The sequence below is a fragment of the Jaculus jaculus genome, chromosome 4 (assembly GCF_020740685.1).
Source record: "Jaculus jaculus isolate mJacJac1 chromosome 4, mJacJac1.mat.Y.cur, whole genome shotgun sequence".
In the NCBI taxonomy this organism is placed as follows: Eukaryota; Metazoa; Chordata; class Mammalia; order Rodentia; family Dipodidae; genus Jaculus; species Jaculus jaculus.
Genome location: NC_059105.1, coordinates 167,041,387 through 167,060,811, shown reverse-complemented (window position 1 = coordinate 167,060,811; position 19,425 = coordinate 167,041,387). Strand labels below are relative to the sequence as shown.

General features: G+C 36.8%; 1 protein-coding gene across 4 annotated transcripts in view; it reads right to left on the bottom strand.

Annotated features, from left to right (window-relative positions):
* The window catches only part of Zbtb20 (zinc finger and BTB domain containing 20), a 770,503-nt gene extending 751,866 nt beyond the window's left edge, over window positions 1–18,637 (bottom strand). For 3 of the 4 annotated variants that reach the window (XM_045146702.1, XM_045146709.1, XM_045146703.1), the window contains exon 1: window positions 18,429–18,637. The gene's annotated coding sequence lies outside the window, so the exon portion shown is untranslated. Of the gene's footprint in view, window positions 1–10,101; window positions 10,133–18,428 lie in introns of those variants that run through there. The other variant, XM_045146705.1, reaches the window with a different exon arrangement.
* Between the last annotated feature and the right edge of the window lie 788 nt (window positions 18,638–19,425).

Sequence of the window (19,425 nt, the reverse complement as noted above, 5' to 3'; positions counted from 1 at the left end):
GCTAAGATTATGTCACTACATCTTGAAACATATCTGTCTTCACAAGCAAGTAAGATATTTGCGTAACTCAAATGATGTATGGATTCTATTTATACATCGAACATTATATACGGGAACCATTTGTCCCTCCCATAGAACAACAATGTAAATGTACTAGGCAGTTCCAGCCACAAAACTCATACAATCCTTATCTGTTGAATTTATACTCTCCTCTGAGCAGACAAATCTTTTATCATTCACACAAACATGCCATCAAATTATATTCTTCCTACATCCCCTAGCATTTATTGGATATATTCATCAGCAGCATACAACAGATCATCACATTTACATTTTCTTCTTTGATCCTTGTGCCTATCTGATTACTGGATTCAAAGTCCTAAGAAACACCATTTTATCTATAGCCACATACACTGAGTCTTCTGACCATTTTTAATTCTTTGTTCCTGTTAACCACTATCCCAAATACTGTGTTGCTTGCATCAAGAAAATATTTCAAGATTCCTTATGTAAAACACCAGGCATCAGATAGAAGAGTTCATTTTTAGTTCCATGACAGAATTTTTAGTGAGAAAAACAATTTATCTCATTGGGTCACAATACGTATGTCTGTAGGAAAAATAATTAAGAGTACTTAATAGTATTATAACAACTGATTATACTAATTAAAATACTGGAGAACATTTAACTTTAAGAATGAAGTGGGGGGGGGGAGGAATGGAACATGAGACATTCAGTTATCCAGCACAATTAATGCTTAAGTTGATTTAAGCATCTATATTTTATTGTATAATCTTAATTTTCTACCTATCATGCAATAGCCTCATTAGCACCACATAACATGGAAGTAAAGGACCCATGACAACACAGGTCTGTGTCCTCCAGATATGCCATGTAACAAAAGTCTAAGTACGCTTTGAGTATACAGCACAGATTAGAGATATAGGAAGGATTTCTGAATCCTTATGAAATAGTATTCAAAATATATGATATTGCCATCAATATGGAGTTCAAGTGTTAAAAAAAATATGCATGAAGATTAGATAGATTTCATAATCTAGGTAATTGCAAGCAACTATTTGTAAATATACAAACATAGCTGTATCTATCCACTAGCTCTAAGAATGGCCTTAAAAAATAAAATCTAAGGCAGGTATGGTGGCACACACATTTAATCCCAGCACTTGGGGGACAAAGGTAGGAGGATCGCCATGAGTTCAATGCTACCTTGAAACTACACAGTGAATTCCAGGTCAGCCTGGGCTAGAGCAAAACCCAACCTCAAAAAACCAAAATGAAATAAAATACAATCCATAGAACCATGGAAATAAATAGTAAACCTAATAAAATTACTTACATGTCATAACATAATAACACTATGCTTCAAAATGTATTGATTTTTAATTAGGGAATCCTTAAGTATCTCTTTACAGGTCACTGATGGCATTATAGAATTTGAAGTCCAAAATTAAAGTATTAACAACTACTGCCATATGAACAGCAATTCGAATTTTTAAAGAAATATCTAAATTTATAGAATAATGAAAAATTAATTTAGTTTAGGAATCAATTTACAACAGGAGTTTCAGGCGATAGACCCCTAAATAATCCTAGACATAGGGAAAAGTAGGAGACAGCAAAGAAAAATACCCCTGGGACATTATCAAAAGTCCCACAATGTTAAATCCTCAGTGACACGATACAGAGAGCTTGCCACCATCCATCTCAGAAGACTAAGATAGACAAAGCAAAAAGTGCATAAACTTGGAACCCACCTTCCCTTCTCATAAATGTCACATCACAAACTACAAAGATTAAATGACCACATTTCAACATCAAAGGTGCACATGGCATTTGAATCAGATCTAAGAACCATAGTCTTTATTTTCCAATAACAGCCAATATGCTGAGGCTCACTTAACTCTTTCCTGTTTTTTTTTTTTTTTAGCTTCTCAAGGAAGACTGAAATTGGAGACTACGTGAGAAACTACAGTTCATCATTTCCAAAAATGATATTCATCCAGATTGCCCTTCAATCCGTGAAATCTGAGATGCCTCAGGATTCTTCTTTGTGAGAGCCTCACAAATATATCCAAAGATGGTGAGTCCCATATGGCTCTGATAAATGAAACCCGTTACTGTGGATTTCAAGCTCTTCTTTACAACAAAACACTATTGGGTGGATTTGGTGCTCATGAAATAAAGCACTAATTGCGTGGCCTAACAACACTGAATCCTCTGCCTAGCAGACATTTCAAGTTGTGCCAAATTGGTTTTGGGATGTGAACAAACACCCTGGAGCCAGACACTCACAGGCACACACCACTCCCTGGAAGGAAGTTGGGCACTCTTGGAAACTACATTAACTCTTTCAGGCCACCCGGGAACCTAAGTAATTCTCAGGAAAAGACAGATTTCATTTAAGACAAAAACAAGTCATTCTATCCAATGTTAAACCCAAGTAAAAGGTAAAATAGCAAACGCTGATTGGGAGTTAAAGAGTGTCCAGTGATGTCACAGAAAATCTATATCCAGTGGGTGCTTTTTCAAATGTATCCAAAAAAAATCTCACTCCTGTTTTCCTATGTATGCACAATTTCCAAGATATTAATATGAGCTGTGTGCATTCAGAAAAGAAGAATTCATTTTAAGCTTAATATGCCACATTTGCCTCAAGCCAAGTGATAAGAAACTTTTGTTTCTTTGGTAACCACTTTCCACTTATTATAAAAAGAAACTTCTAAAGTGTTTTAATCCACATGAAATATAATTTCCAAACAAGAATTCTTCTCTAGTCTTTGTATCCTAGTTCAGAAATGTCTATAAATCTGAAGATACGCATCGAAGTGGCAATTAATCTAATACCATCATCTTTTCACTCAAATTTCAGTTAATTTTTAAAACAACATAATGTGAAGAAAACTCTAAAACCATCACTTCTTCATTCTTCAGTTTTTCTGTCTTAATTTCTGCAAAAATAATTTCTTATGAATAAGTATTTAATTTTCTAGCAAATTTTAATCAAACCTTTTATTTGCAGGATGCTAAAAGCATATTTGTCCTCAAAAAAACCCAAACTCCATCATCTATAATTTTATACTTTTTAGGCTACTGTCATATTTTATTTTAAAAGCTTAATAAACATGCAGTTACAATGAAAATTATTTGGAATTAGGAAATGACTGACTGCATAGGCATACGAAGAGGTTAACTACTTCTAGTTTAAGTCTCTACCATATCATTTCTTAAAGAAACATTATTTAATTTCTTGCCAGTTGGTATGAATTTACATATAACACCAGAAGACTGTGTTCCATTTCTAACAAAGCCTTATAGCCTAACAATTAGCTTGCACATGCTGCTACTATTGACTCCATTAAAACACAACAAACTTGTCAACAGACCCTGAAAGGAAATAAGCTGCTATTTGTAAGTAGAGAGGACACATTTGGGTAAATCCAATGTGTAGTTGCTCTGACCTCAATTAGTTAATCTCAATTCTTAAGAGTAGAACCCAAGGCTGTGGTTGTGTCAAAATGAAGGTCATCTACCTGATGTGCACAGAGATTCTAGAACTCCAGATAACTCACACATTTCCTAATCAAAATTAGAGGTTGTGTTTGTGGGCTGTGTTTGAACTATGTGTCTGCTATGATGGCAATACCTTTAAATTCTGCTGCATATTCATTTACTTAGCTGCTGGTAATCAAATATAACTCAGATTCTAGTTTAGATTAGTATATAGAATCTAGCAAGGCATCAAAACATTACATATATATGTAATATATATATATATATATATAACTGATACTACCACACAAGCAAGTTTCTAGTTTTTGTTGTTGTTGTTGTTTGTTGTTGTTTTTGGTTTTTTGAGGCAGAGTCTATTCTAGCCCAGGCTGACCTGGAATTCACTATGGAGTCTCAGGGTGGCCTCGAACTCATGGCAATCCTCCTACCTCTGCCTCTTGAGTGCTGGGATTAAAGGCGTGCACCACCATGCCCCAGCAAGTTTCTAGTTTTTTAAAGCAAATATTTACTACATCAGTGAAAAGCTGACTTAATGCATACATAGTTAACACAGAAGCAATTTTCCCACAAGGCTCAAGCCAAAGGACATCTGGGGCAATTACACACACTTACAGAGGAGTCAAGTTCGAGTTAGTATTTGTACTGAAAATCCATTTAATGATATCAAATCAGGAGGAAAAATAAGCATAGATTCATTTTGATACCCTGTGATCAACATAATCAGGATTTTTTTCTTATCTTCTTACTATTTGCCCAGCACTTTTTTCATGTCAAAAGTCCTTCCCATGAGCTCAGAATCATCTCCGTTAACACCATGGCCTGTTCTGGTGCCACATTTCTTTTTGTTCACAATCTGAACAAAACAGAAGTAGAGGCTGAGAATGAAGCACAGTCCTTACAGATCAGCCAGCTCTAAATCAGCCAGCTCTAAATGCCCTTAATAGTCAAAATGTGCCTATTAACCAGTTTTCTAGCCAATAACATCGTCTGTATGATTGTTTAAATGCTAAAGTGGCAGGAAAGAAGAGGGAGGGGAAGGATAGAAAGGTATCAGAGGAGCCATTCCTGATCAACAGAGGAACTGGACTGCCTAGTTTTCTTACAGAAGCAACGAGTGACCTAGTTCCTAGCAGCAACCCCAACACTGAAAACTGCAGTGTAACGGAAAGCAAGCTGCTTTACGTCTGCTGGCTTCTACTGCTCACTCAGTAAGACAGGAGGTTACACAGCTGCAGACACCCACTGCTCTCTGCATCCCGATGACGGCTAGAATCTTTTAAGTTCTATGTCCCGAGCCAAAACTTCACCATCAGCTACTTTCCATCCCTTTTCCTGTATCCTGTACCTTTGCAAGGAAATAAAATTAGCAAAGTTAAGCGTGCCCAGTGGGCAAGACAGGCTTGGGTTTAAGGAGTAAGATGGAGCACGCTGTGCTAAAGTGCTGATTTGGCTCCAAAAGGTTCATTGTTCGGATGCTACCTCCCACAACTAGCTCCTCAGGGATTTTTGCAGGAAAATGGAGAACTGTGTTAAGATAGACATGCCCTTTAAGCTGGTCTCAAATCAAAATAAATTTAGAATATTCAAAAACACCCTATAGGATTTTCCCTGTGGAACCTAAATAAATCACTGACTAAATTGCCCAGTTCATACTCCACTACTAAATGGGACTTTCTACAGCAAAACCTTATGTCTTACTTTTCTACATCTGAAAAGACAGTAGGCAGAGTTCTTCACTTTAGGCTTCATTCTTCTATCTTCTTGTGATGGAATTCCAAAAGAATGCCATTTAGGGAATGACCTCTTATAAACTGAAATACAACTTGTTTCTAAAAACCTTGCAAGTCGGGCTGGAGAGATGGCTTAGCGGTTAAGTGCTTGCCTGTGAAGCCTAAGGACCCCGGTTCGAGGCTCGGTTCCCCAGGTCCCACGTTAGCCAGATGCACAAGGGGGCGCACGCGTCTGGAGTTCCTTTGCAGAGGCTGGAAGCCCTGGCGCGCCCATTCTCTCTCTCTCCCTCTATCTGTCTTTCTCTCTGTGTCTGTTGCTCTCAAATAAATAAATAAATAAAAATCATAAAAAAAAAATAAATAAATAAATAAATAAATAAAAACCTTGCAAGTCTGCTAAAGACAAGATCACATCCCGTGGTTAGTAATCTTGTGGAACGTTAAAGATATGCACCTTTAATACATCATTAAATAGCATTAAGATCCTTCTAACATGGGTACATATTATAACATAAAATCATGAATAGTTTCACACCTGCATGTACACTGGAATTTATTTATTAACTCTAAAACTGCATTCATACTAAATTTTTAGCAATTAGTATATAAGAGAAGTGTGAATGGTATTTTTTTCTTTCTTTGAGACAGACAGAGAGGCAAACAGAGAGAGAATGCGTGTGCCAGGGCCTTCAGCTGGTACAAAAGAACCCCAGAAGCATGCGCTGCCTTGTGCATATACTTTACTTGGGTCCTGGGGAATCGAACCTGGGTCCTTTGGCTTTGCAGCCTAGCATCATAACTGCTAAGCCATCCCTCCAGCCCATGTATTCGTTTTTATATTGTACTGCATACACAGGCTGTCCTTTATATTATGAAACTTTTTTTCTTTTCAAACAAGAAATATAATGGATGCTCAGTAATCAGGATTTTTAACTTTTATGATAAAGGCATCACTCATTGTACTTTAAATGGAAACCAATTCTTGTAAGACTGATCATAATGGTTCTGCCATAAAAATGTTATTCATCATATGCAGTGTATCTTAACAGTTAAGATTTAAATTTTCTTTCAAATAACATGCCCCAACAGAGAGTTTTAACTCTCAAAAATATAAATAGAAAATTTTTCACTTCAACTGATCTTCTTACAAAATTAACAGTGGTTCCAAACTTTACAATATTTCAGAAAGAAACTACTAGATTAAGAATGAAAAATAATAAAATCCCTATAAAGGAAAAATCTCTAAGTCCTATATAATTTACTTAGCACTTATTGACTCATGCCTAAGAAATGGAGGAGTGGCCTGACTTAGGATGGTAGCTGTAGGAGAGTCAGCAATGGCACATTACAACATTCACTCTACCATGTACCGGGGCTTGATCCCAATTCTGCCACTTTCTAGATACCCAGTCTTGTGGAAGTCACTTAGCCCAACTTCCTATCTCTTAAGGCACACCTCATAATAAAGGTACAGAAGTTAAAAATGATACCCCCCCAAAAAAAAAAATGATCGCACAGGAGATCATTTTAAGAATTCACTAACTTCTGGGCATGGCAGTGCATGCCTTTAATCTCAGGACTCAGGAGGTAGAGGTAGGAGGATCACCATGAGTTTGAGGCCACTCTGAGACTCCATAGTGAATTCCTGGTCAGCCTGAGTTAGAGTGACACCCTACCTGGAAAAAAAAAAACAGTTCAATAACTATGATTATTAGTACAGTTCAATAACTATGATTATTAGTATGATTATTAGTAGTATTTAGACCCTTTCTATGGAGACTTAATTTCTACTTCCAGTGACAAACTCATTTTGTAACACAACAATAAGACTTATTTTCAATTTATGTGGTCTACTTGATAATTATTAGAGTACATAGGTCATACAGTTTTTAGCCCCCAAAGCTAGACATTATATTTGTCATACTGGGAAAATGGCAGATCTGTTGAACTGGGGAAAATAGTTTGATGCAATGGAAAGAGCACAGACTGAATCTTGACTTTGGCCCTTAACAGCTGCAAGCCTCAGTTGTTTTCATCTGAAACACAAGCAGAAAATCACTGATCAAATAGAGCAACTTGTGTGAAAGGTGCTACGTCTTTCCCTTCATCCTTAGTTTTTGGCCTATGGCATAAGACTAAACTTTTCTAACACGACAGTATTGCCTCTGGCCTGGCACACGCAAGGTGTGAGTATGTTTAGTGAGGGGCGAGTGAAGCAGATGAAGATGAACTTGGATGCAACAATAAATACAATTTAATAGTATGCCCTAAAGTAAGAGTAGTGATTCTTTATTATAAGAATATATGGGGAGGTCCTTTTCAGAAAATACTCATGACAAATATTGCTCTTGAGATTCTGATTTAAGGTGCCCAGGAATAGAATCGAGAAACATAAGCATTTAAAAGGTTTTCCTATGACCTGATACATATGACATGTGGCTCAACTTAAGGGTTCTAAGTATTTTGGAGCAGCTGCAATTCAGGACGCCCAAGTTCTTCTGTACAGGAACTGAGAATAAAGCTTGCAGATCTGAAATTTTAAATACTTTCATTTATTTCTTTGGGAAACAGAGAGGGAGGAGGCCGGCAGGGGGGCATGGAGAATGGGCATGCCAAAGCCTCCTGCCACTGCAAACAAACTGCAGACACATGTAACACCTTGTGCATCTGGCTTTACGTGTGACTTAAGAATTCAAAGCTGGGCTAGGATTTCCAAGCAAGTGCCTTTAACCACTGAGCCATCTCCCCAGCCCAAGGAGATCTGATTTTTTTTTTTTTTTTTTTTTTTTTTTTTTGGTTTTGCGAGGTAGGGTCTCACTATAGTCCAGGCTGACCTGGAACACACTATGTAGTCTCAGGGTGGCCTCAAACTCACGGAGATCCACCTACCTCTGCCTCCTGAGTGCTGGGATTAAAGGCGTGCGCCACCACGTCCAGCTTAGGAGATCTGATATTTAACAAACACCATAGGTATTTCTTATGTTCACTAAAGTTAAGGAAGCACTGATCTAGGGTAATACAATTTTTAATCACATTTGGTTATTGAAAAATTTGTACTTTCTTAATAAATAACATGTCCAAAACATAACTTAGAAATATGTAAATAGTTATTTAGAAACTAGTAGTCTATTTTAGCCTAAGCATTACTGTTGCAGTTATTAAAACCAAAACACAGAAATTTTTTAAGGCATCAGAAAGTCCACCACCACACAGCAGTCCAACTAAGAAATGTCACAAATTCACATATTTCAATGTAAAATTGTGGGTTTTGCTTTTAGTTTTTACTGTACATTCTTTAAGTAGAACAATAATGGCTACAACTATCATTAATATTTGTATACTACATTTACCACTTTTATATGCATGAATTAACTTAGTCCCGGCACTGATTTTGTGAGGAACATAAGAAAACTAATGTTTATTGCTATTTTTCTACAAATTAAAAGTTTTTTTTTAAAAAAAAAACAAGTTCTCCAATCCTAAATTTTCCTATCTTTATGGTAACATGTGGACTGAACCCCCAGGCAGGTACAAATTCCATTCAAAAAACATGAAATTTAGGGTTGGAGACATGGCTTAGTGGTTAAGGCACTTGTTTGCAAAACCTAAGGACCCAGGTTTGATTTCCCAGGACCTACAAAATACAGATAGATGCACAAGGTGGTTCATGTATCTGGAGTTCATGTGCAATGGCTAGAAGCTCTTATATACCTGTTCTCCCTCTCTCTCTCACTCTCTGTTTCCCTCTCTCTCTAATAAATAAACAAAATGTTTAAAAATATAAACTTTAAAATCTGTGATTTTTTTAATTGTTATAAATAAACCCCTCAGAGCATGAAATTATTTAAGTTTAAATTAGTCTATAGTCATATGCCATCATGAGTTTATCTTGCTGTTTAAATTTTTACTTTATTTATTTTATAGCAAAAAGATAAAAGAAAGGTAGAACCTCAAAGAAAAACAAATAAAAATTTAATAAGGCACAAAAATTAGAATACCCTTAAGCTATAATGCTGTCACTTACCCTGCCCATATCAAATTTAACCCATATAAGAGATTCATCTTCTAAAACATGAAAAACATTTAATAGCACTCTTAAAGGCTAGAAATTCAATGTTTTACAATGGTGATCTAAAAAGTGAGAAGACAGATATGCAACATGAACAATTCTAACATGTATCCAGTCCCTACCAAAATCATTGGTCAGATCAGCTTGTCATCAACTAGAACCACTACTCTGATTTTAACAGACCTAGCAAGTAGCGTAGCTGACCCAAATTACATAGGAAATCTGTTATGAAGATAGAATGAGAAACTGTATGTTTACTCCAAACACAAGTACAGTACACACTCTTGGATAGTTGGGGCATTGTTTTCCTAAGTGAAATTTAGAGCACTTGGAAAGGAGGTAGAATCAAAGGTGTTTATACAAAGGAAAATAATGCCCTAAAATAACTGTAAACTCAGAAACCCATACACACAACAAGAAGTAAGAATTTTATACAGCAGGAGACAGGATCTCTCTGTGGCCTGAAACTCACTGATTAGGCCACACTGGCCGTCCAGGAAGCTCTAAGGATCCTCCTGTCTCCTCCTCTCCAGGGCTGATATCACAGGCATGCAAGACCACACATAGGATTTCATGTGGGTACCAAGGAACAATCTTATGTTCCCATGCTGCGATAGTCACAATCACCTCTGGGATCGTGCAAATGAATGATGGGTATATTTGATGGGGTGACACACAGCAGATAATGCACAGAAACAGTGGTGACCACGAAAGTTACAATACTTGCTTGTTCCTGACACCATCCAACTGACCGAAAGCCTCCATACAGACCTCATTAGAGTGTAGCATGCAGCCACAAGGAGAGAACAAACGTGGAGGAAAAGTCCAAGCCAAGTGTTAGAACAAGGAAGTGAACCGGGTCCTGGGGAGCCAATTAAAACACATTATCATAAAATTCCAAAACAATTTTCAAATATTTTATTTTTTTAAAAGTCAATACTATAAAACAGCCTTATAAGCAAAAAAAAAAATAAAAAAGAAGAAGAAGAATTTTATAAACCAGCCAAATGTTACTTATTTGGACCTCAAGTAATAGAGTGACTATATCAAATGCCATAGATTCTAGAGGCAGTACGACTAAGGCACATACTCTCTCCTCAAGTTCAAGGCTTGTACGGAATAAACATATGTATTTAGAAGCAATGGTAATACAATGTGAGAAATGGTGCTACCAAGAGACGCATGTGAAAGTTGTCATGAAAATCTGAAAAGCAGGGGTACTCACTCACTGTCTGAAACGAAGGGGTACTCACTGTCTGCAATGACTGAGCTGAGGCTCACAAGGGTAAGAACTGGGTGAACATCTCTGGCAACCCCTACCTTCTCTATCTCCAGTTCTAAACTAAATGCAGCCCTCTTTGCACCTTGGCTTCCACAAGGATTTTAAGTGTATCTGGAATGAGAAGAGTAAGCACACATCCTAGCATCTCCTTGAGCGTAAGAATCGTCAAACTTACGAGAACGCTCGATAGTTTTAGGCTGTATTGTTGTTGTTTTGTTGCTGCTGCTGCTGCTGCTGCTGTTTTTGGAAAGCTACTATAAAATCCAAGCTTGAAACAACTTACAAATTCAGCAAATGCCCTTTCTTTTTCGCTGTCTCATGCATTAGCTACTCTCCTATCAACAGGGACACAAGGTGGCACTGTCGTGCTGGCATTCATTTCAGGGCCCTTTCTAAAAGGACAAATCTGAAAAAAGCAAAAGGCCCTATTGTGACACCTAAAACCAGAGTGCTAGTGCTGGCCTCCTTCTAAATATGCCAGCATTACAGAGGCCTAAGGAAGAGCAACTCATTTTGCATTTCATGAATGTCACATAATACTTTTACAGGAGACAACATAGTCTCTGATGGTTTCTCCAAAATGTCATGTCTGTGCTCATCAGAATGTTCACAGGCACACAGTTCAGCTTTGCCAGCAGAAGCTCAGCAGTGACTGCTCGCCATGGGCAGGCTGTGGACAAGGACCACCTCTCCACCTAGTGGCCAGTGGGAAGGAATGGAGCCACAGTAGCCATGTTGCACTTCATTTAGTTACAAGCAGGCTGGTATCAAGCCACCCACAGACAATTAAGTCAGTCAGTGTGACAAACAACAACTTTTGGTTTATTGAATTCTTCGAATCATCAAATAGGCTCAGTAATCTGTTGTGATATTTACTTACCCAGAGAACCAGAACCTTAAAATTGAAGTACTCTGCTCTCTCTGACCACATACATGTCCTCTATTCTTGTATCCGTAAACTTTGTTCCATACATTCGTAACTTACACATAGAAAGTGCAAACAGATTTATCTACACACACAACTAAAATAAAATTACACAAAAGAGAAGCTTTCTCCCTCATTTCACAGGCAAGAACACTGTAGAACAGGGAGATTATGGTTTATTTAAAGTCACACAGTCAGAACTAGAAACCAGGCCTCCAGATTTACTTGCTTTAAATCCTTTGTGGTATTAATTAATACCTCCTGAGTCCCAAAGAAGTGCTTTTTGTAACACACCATAGGGTTTCTCTCAACATACAAGGAAAATAATTAGTTTCTGAAACTTTTGTTCCTGTTTTTGTGCTTACTTGATAGAATGAAACTATTGTATATAGGTCCCAGCACATCTTCATATTTGTGAGAATATTATGAACTAAATAATTACTCATATCCCTTCAACTTTTACAAAACAAAACAGCAAAAGGGCAGGATACAAGGAGAAATGTCCTGTTCAAAACTGCTTTACAAAAAGTCGTAATGTAAAACGAAACCTGAATCCATTCCATTCTGACTGATGGAAAGTTTATAGACAGTTTTTTCTTTTGTTTTGCTTTTATATAAAAATTATCTAACACACACACAAACTTTATCCATTTTCATTCAGCTCATGATGCTGCTTTGGCGCTCGTGTTAGGAAGGCTTCTTACTGAAACAAAGGAGATCTGTCCACAAGCTATGAAAATTTGCTCACAACTCCAAACTCAGGGATTAAAAGGGGGGAAAGAAACCTGGCAGTGGGTGCGCTGCACACGTGAGCTGCTTGACTTTTCTCCTGCGCTCTTCCCCTGGGGGTGCCACTGGAGTCTGTCTTGGGATGGATGAAGAACGCAGGTGGGCTTAGTCGACACAGTAGGGATGGGCCAAATGGCTTTTACTAGATGTTGGGGGTAAAAAAATAATTTCTTTCTCCCAATCCATCTATCCTCAACTTACTTATGTTATCGCAATTGAACTTAGAGCCACTTAATTTTTAATCATCTCTATTTCTCTCCCCTGTAGAAATGAATGAGAGAATAAAGTAGACCACTGATGTGGGAACCAGAAAATGTTACAACTGCTTCAGTTCTTTATATCATACCTAAAAACCAGGAAGACGGAGACATTAATAAATTTGTACAGAATTAGAGTATATTTATTGGGTCAAGAGGATTTTAGTGTCCAGTATTAAAAGACAAAAAAATGCTAACAAAGCACTAGGATAGAGCCATCCCTACAACAATATTTGCCTAATTTCTATTTGAACAATTTAAGAAAAGAGCATTTTCTCACTGTTTAAAGGTGTTGGTGTCTATATGGTGTCAATGTTTTAAATGTTAGTCTTACAGTTTTCATATATAGTCACAGTTGCACATATAGCAATAAAAAAGTTATATAAGCCAAAACATTCATAACTTTCTACTAATAATAATTTGGTTTTGTCATTGTTTTTTGTTCTTACTAATTTTTAAGTAGGTACCTAACAAACAAAACAATACTCGTATATTTTTCTTCATATACATTTCATTTACTGAAGTAAATATCAAACTGTAAAAGGAATTTATAACAACAAATCATAATTTAATTGCAAATTCACAGAACATTTTAAAGGAAAAATAAAACAAAGATCCAAACTTAAGTCAAAAGAAAAATCTAAACCCTTCTAAACATCAAAAATAAAATTCACAGGGCTGGAGAGATGACTCAGGGGTTATAGGTGCTTGCCTGCAAAGCCTGACAATCTAAGTCAATTTCCCAATACTCATCTAAAGCCAGACGCAAAAAGAGGTACATGCATCTGGAGTTCATTTACAGGCAGGAAGCCCTGGCAACACCATTATCCCCCCCCCCTTCCCTCTGGGTCTCTCTCAAATAAATAAATAAAAGTATTTAAAAACAAAATAAAATTTATATAACAAATTCTATAGTTTCAAAAGTTTAGATTGAGTTTACCTGAGAAAATAAGCGCATATATAAAATTTGTAACTACTCTTGTTTGTACCTTTATATTTCACTTTTTTGTGTATCTTTTTAATCTTCAAAACCCCCAAACTCTACGATGTGATTTTATATTTATTGAATGCAAATCCTTACATTAGTAGTTTAATGTGAAAATTTTTCAAATAAAATTCTTAATACATAAATGCTTAATAAGTAATAGGCACATTAAATTAATATCTGGACACATACAAGTCTTCAGTACCAAAATGACTTGTAATATCAAAAAGGTAAACATAGTATGCTCTAATTGCCATCCTTCCCATCAGCTTCAAGGGTAAAAGTGGGAATTCACAATTAATAATGACATACTCAATTTCAAGGTGAGAACTAGGTGAGTCACTTTAAACTTAGAGTCCTTATTCCTTTTCTCAATATTCCTACTTGGAAGCCAGCAGCCCCTCTTGTCTAAGTTAACGTGGTTATGTAAGGGTCACTTTACACTGCTTAACCGAACTACCAAACAGCCGCCTGGGGTTGCCGTAGAGTGTCCAAAGATCCCAGAAAAGCAAGCTCCATGTCCTCAAGCTGGCTGCTGTCAAGTGAGCTGCAGAATCACCAAAAGGCTTGGCCCTGGAGTGGAAGAGTGTACGAAGCCAAATTCGAGCATAATTTGTCCACAGTGAGTACAGAAACGACACCGTACCTATTCGTATTACAGTTGAACAGTTACAGCGGCAGAAAAGTCCTTTTTGCTTCTGAGCCCTTGAATGCTCTTTCAAACATCTACTGCAGGGGCAACAATATACACTACAGTATTAGGTGGGTAGTATCTCTTCTCTTAGCCTCAGAAACTCACCAATGCTGAAATCAGAAATGATATGAATGGAAATAACTGGCAGAATTATTTATAACTAGTATTAACAATGATGAATAAATGTGTAATATCTATGAAACAGGAAAACAAGAGCTGGCAATTTTTAGAACTTGTAGGACATTGATATGGCCTTTGAGTTTTGGGCAGCAAATGAGAAGCACCTTGCTAGTTATTTAACATTGGCTATAGTTCCTGGAAATTCTGTAAAATGCTAGAAATTTAAGTAATGGAAATAATGAAGCAAGTTTTCAGGAAAATTATAAGTTTCAGGTTTCGCAAGATGCCTACAAGTTTAAGACTTGACTTAAGATTTAAAGCAAAGTATCAAATGATCAATGCTGACTCTAGTGATTATGTAAATAATCCCTAGTAATTGTATAAAGTCACCAAAATAGTTTACATATTATGAAAAAAAAATCATTTAAAGGTCCTTGGCTTCAAAGTTAATACTAACACTTGCATAACTGAGAGCGCGTGTTGTCCTTGGTGTAGGATAAACTGTGTTTGTTATACCTGATTTCTAAACTTCGCCTATAATTTATACAGCCATATAAAAGAAAATATTTAGATTTTCTTTTCAGTGCTAGTTAAGGAAGTTAGTTCAGGCATTTATTTTTCTTCTTCTATACTTCCGTACAAAAAAAATAATAAAACCCATAGTTTGCTATGGTATATTTCTAAAGTACTATCCAACGTAAGTCAGGTCCAGTGCCGATTAGCAACATGTATTCTTAAGAGGGTCTGAAGAAGGCTGGAGCTAGCAGCATTTTCAAGGAATGTCAACAGCAGTCCTTCCTCTAAATGAGATGATCACCAGTGAGCAGCGTGAGCAACATGCTGCTCCACACACCTTGCCAGAGCCTGAAGCACACACTCGCTCAGGGAACGATTGAATTTGACTTCTCCCTACGCAGTAGCAAGACCAGTCACTACTCAGGGTTGGGCAAGTCCATGAACACATCCACCGATAATTTTTATATTAATAGAAAGCCAGGACATGTGTAGATCATCACACAATTGGATATTTATGTAGTGCCAGATTTTATGAATACAGGAATTTGTTAATTAGCACAAGGTCTAATCATCAAAATTCAAAAATAGATAAATAAATAGGACTACCATTTATTTGTTAACATTTCAGGGAGAAAGTATGCAGCTGCTTTCCTTCTGATGAATACAGACGTCTGCAGAAAAATATGAAGGAAAAATATCTGCAATTTTTAAAGCCTTATTGAGTAAGATCCAGGAAATCACTACATAGTCTTTATATTAAAAATAATCATAGTGATTCACTCTTTGAGTTAAAAAAAAAGTTTAAACTGGCATGTGCTTAGCATCTGAATCATACCATTTGCCTTCTACTGTTTGGGTGCTTCTCAAAGAGCCAAAGACGATCTTCAACGGATAGGAGTTAAAAAGCACAAGCACGTCACTCAGTACCACATTGTTTTAGCTACAGGGCATGGCAAGACATGAAATAACTGCTTTAGAACACTTCCTCATGTGGGTGTGTTAGATAACTGTCTGCTCCAACACTAAAATGAAACACACTGTGACCTGACCAAGGCTGCAGGATCTAAACAGACAGATTCCATGTGCTGATAGGAAGAGCCCACCATAACCAGCAAGGCTGGTTAATGAATTTTTCTGGCACTCTGTAGCCCTCCTGTGACGCAGCCTTTCAGCTTTCCAAATCCCTATACAGCAGAGCACACTGGTTTTAAGTTTACTTATGCACATTGTACAATGTCTTGCTGCATTTGGATTGTGACAGTCCCTCCCAGAAAAGGGCAAGATTATTTTACATACTAAAAATATTTCAGATTTACTGAAGGCCAACCAAGAACTATAATGCAAAAAAAAAAAAATCCTAAATATTAAAACCACCACACAAAGGACTAAAATCCTACTTATATTTCTATTTTCTAGAAGGCTAAAAGAATTTTTCCCTTGAGAATCTCTCCATCTTCTTGTTTGTGTTTAATATAAACATACTTGATGTGAATTTTTAAAATATCATGTCACCAAACAAATTATTTACTTATCCATACCAATATGAGATTATGTGAATAATGTACATAAGAGTACAATGGTATTTCCACAAATAAATGTGTATACAAAGAAAGAATTCTTGTTCAATAGATGTGGTAAATATTTCTTTTGTTTTAAAAAAAAAATCTTAGATAGTTCTCACAGTGCTAAAATGGAAAATAACAGGTGCATGAAACAGTTCTGACCTAAAAATTCTAAACCAAATTTTTGGGTCAGACAGAGTCTAAAGTTTAAAAAAAAATCATATTCAAAATACTAATTATGTTCTATGTTAATACACACTTTCTAAAGACTCTCCCTAAAGTTTCCCTTGGACCTGTGTTGGGGGAAAAAAAAATCTCTGTTAGGACCGGATTGAATATAGTTAAGATGTGTACTGCCCTTGGTCAAGACTGGCATTTCTAACTTAAGAGACAGTTTGGAAAAATAAGCAAATTAAAAGCCTAAGTATAAATTTTTAAACAGAAGAGGTTAAAAAAAAAAAAGACTCAGCAGTAAAAGTTCATCACCCTAGAAGAATAATGGATTTTTAATAAACATTTTACTAGGTTTGAACCTTGAGGACATGTTGGGGAGTCTACTCTGGTGTCCCAGGTGGGTGAAGAATGTTGCTTTATGGAGCTCTTTGTGCTGTCAGAAAGGCCTAATGGAATTAACAGGGGGAGGAGGGAGAGCATGCCACTTATATTAAATAAATAATTTATTACAAAAAAGGTGATTGTTACGATCAAAGATTTGCACAGACCCAGTGCCACGCTGTCTCACTGCTCACACACTGAAAACCTTTCTCTGCCTCACTGTCTGTCTTAATTTCTATTAAATGATTAGCCATTCTACTTTCGGACATATCCAAATAAAACTCCATTAAGAAGTCTACCTTACATGGAACTCACTGAAGTACTTGTTTGAATTTCAAAGAAGACTATTTTAGGAAAATTCATCAACAATATCAGCTAGTTTGAAACAAAACTTTTCCCACCACAAGAATAAAAAAGAAATGAAAGTAAAAAGAGCATCTGAAAACCATATTTGCAATAACAAATACACTATTTATGACCCCAAAATGTTAAGTGAATACTTACAGTTGTTGTGCAAGATGGCCTGATACACTTCAGAGCTTTTACTCTGTAAAAACATGGCCAGTCCTCCACCCTCCCTCCCCAAACATAAATAAACAGTAATATACTAAAAGGAAACTGTCTCAGGATAAAAACTGCTTGTTAAGAAAGTTTATATTCTGACTATCCACAGTGACTACCCTATAACTGTAAGAGTTGACCTGTAAAACAAAAAGTTAAAAAGAAGTCTCTTATTTCTTTCCAAACATATCCCCCAGATACAGTATTTCTGTGTGTGTGATGACAAAAATAATTACTTGATTCCTATCAGTCCTGAAGAACTGCCCCTCACCTCATGTCCAATGCAACCAAACAAACATGCTAGCAAAAGGTATGCAACCTGCTGCAAGGATTTAAACTGTAAATATGGACTTCAAACTTCACTGTGAAACAAAGAAAAAGAGTCTCACTTTGGTAGTACCCACACTGGCACTGCAGCTAAAACTCATTGGCAAATAACTAACAAAACCCAGTTAGCAATAAATAAGGACAACATGATATATAGACAGACAGATGGAATTGCATAAACAGACAAGAAAAGCAAAGAGACAAACATACGGAGGAGTTTGTTTTAAAAGAGGGGAAGATTCTGATTTATTTGGTATTTTAGGAGAAAAATAGGTTTGTTTGGAATTATTTTTAAAGTAATAAAACCGAATCACAAGGTCACACCCTTAAATAACTAAGAAGAAAATTAGTAGAGGGTAGGCCTCCTATAGATGTTCCAAGTTTTAAGCTAACATTAGCTCTGTCAAATGTAAATACAGAAATTAAAAATCAAAGAAGAAAGAATCAAAGAACTGGGAACTACAGATGATAAGCAGAAGGGGGATTGAGCAGCAGGATTGTGTTTATGAAAGTTGTCTGCCCTACCTTCTTCCCCAGCGCTGAGTTTCTCTTCTCATAATCGGTGTCTCCCTGGAAGTACAGTGTGAGTGGTAATGACTGCCTGCCTCCCTAATGAGTCCATTTTCCTGCTCTTGATGTTGTGTATATACACACACTGCAACCTACCTTACAAACCACAGAGACGGGAAGAGAGAGAGAGAGAAAGCAAGAGAGAGGGAGGGAGAGGGGGGCAGAGAGAGAGAGAGAGAGAGGGAGAGAGACAGAGACAGAGCAAGCAAGCCAGTGAGAGAGAGAGAAAAGGAGAGAAAGAAAAACAGAAAGAAACTGAGAGAGAAAGGCACAGACAAAGCCCTCCTACCAGACAGCAGACAGCCCTCCTTCCCTATCCAGCAAAATGCAACTCGACTAAAGCAGCAACAGGTTCAGTATTGCCAGACTATCAGAGTGAAAAAGGTATAGTCTCTGTATCACTACTGCCTGCAAATAAACAGTTTAAGAGCAGCTGGCTCCACCTTCTTTATTTATGCTCCATTATGAGGAATGCATTGTTTCAGCTCTGGCACACAGTACGTGTGTAATTATCATAAATACATTTTTTGCATATTAGCAGGAAATAGTGAAATGCATAGCTTATTTGTGCGATCTTTCAAATTTATCTTTTAATGTGAGAAGTATGTCAACAAATCTGCTCTGACAAAAGCCTAGTAATGATTTTAAAGTCAAAGCAGTCTTAAAGGAGACTGTAAAAAAAAAAAAAAAAGACTGCATACAATAGGAAAACTGATCTCAGACAAAACTGGTAACTGCAAGTAAGAAATCCCTGCTCAGCAAATAAATCAGGATCATATACAAAATTGCAGACAAACACAGAATTGAGTTTAATGAAGTTACTGGAGGGCTAGTACTCTAGAAGAAAGCAGACTGCTTTCTTATTAGAAACGTCTAGCTAGACACACATCCCAGAACAGTGTGGTCTGTATGAACAGGTGCAACGCTAAGGGCAAACAGTAGACATCAGAAA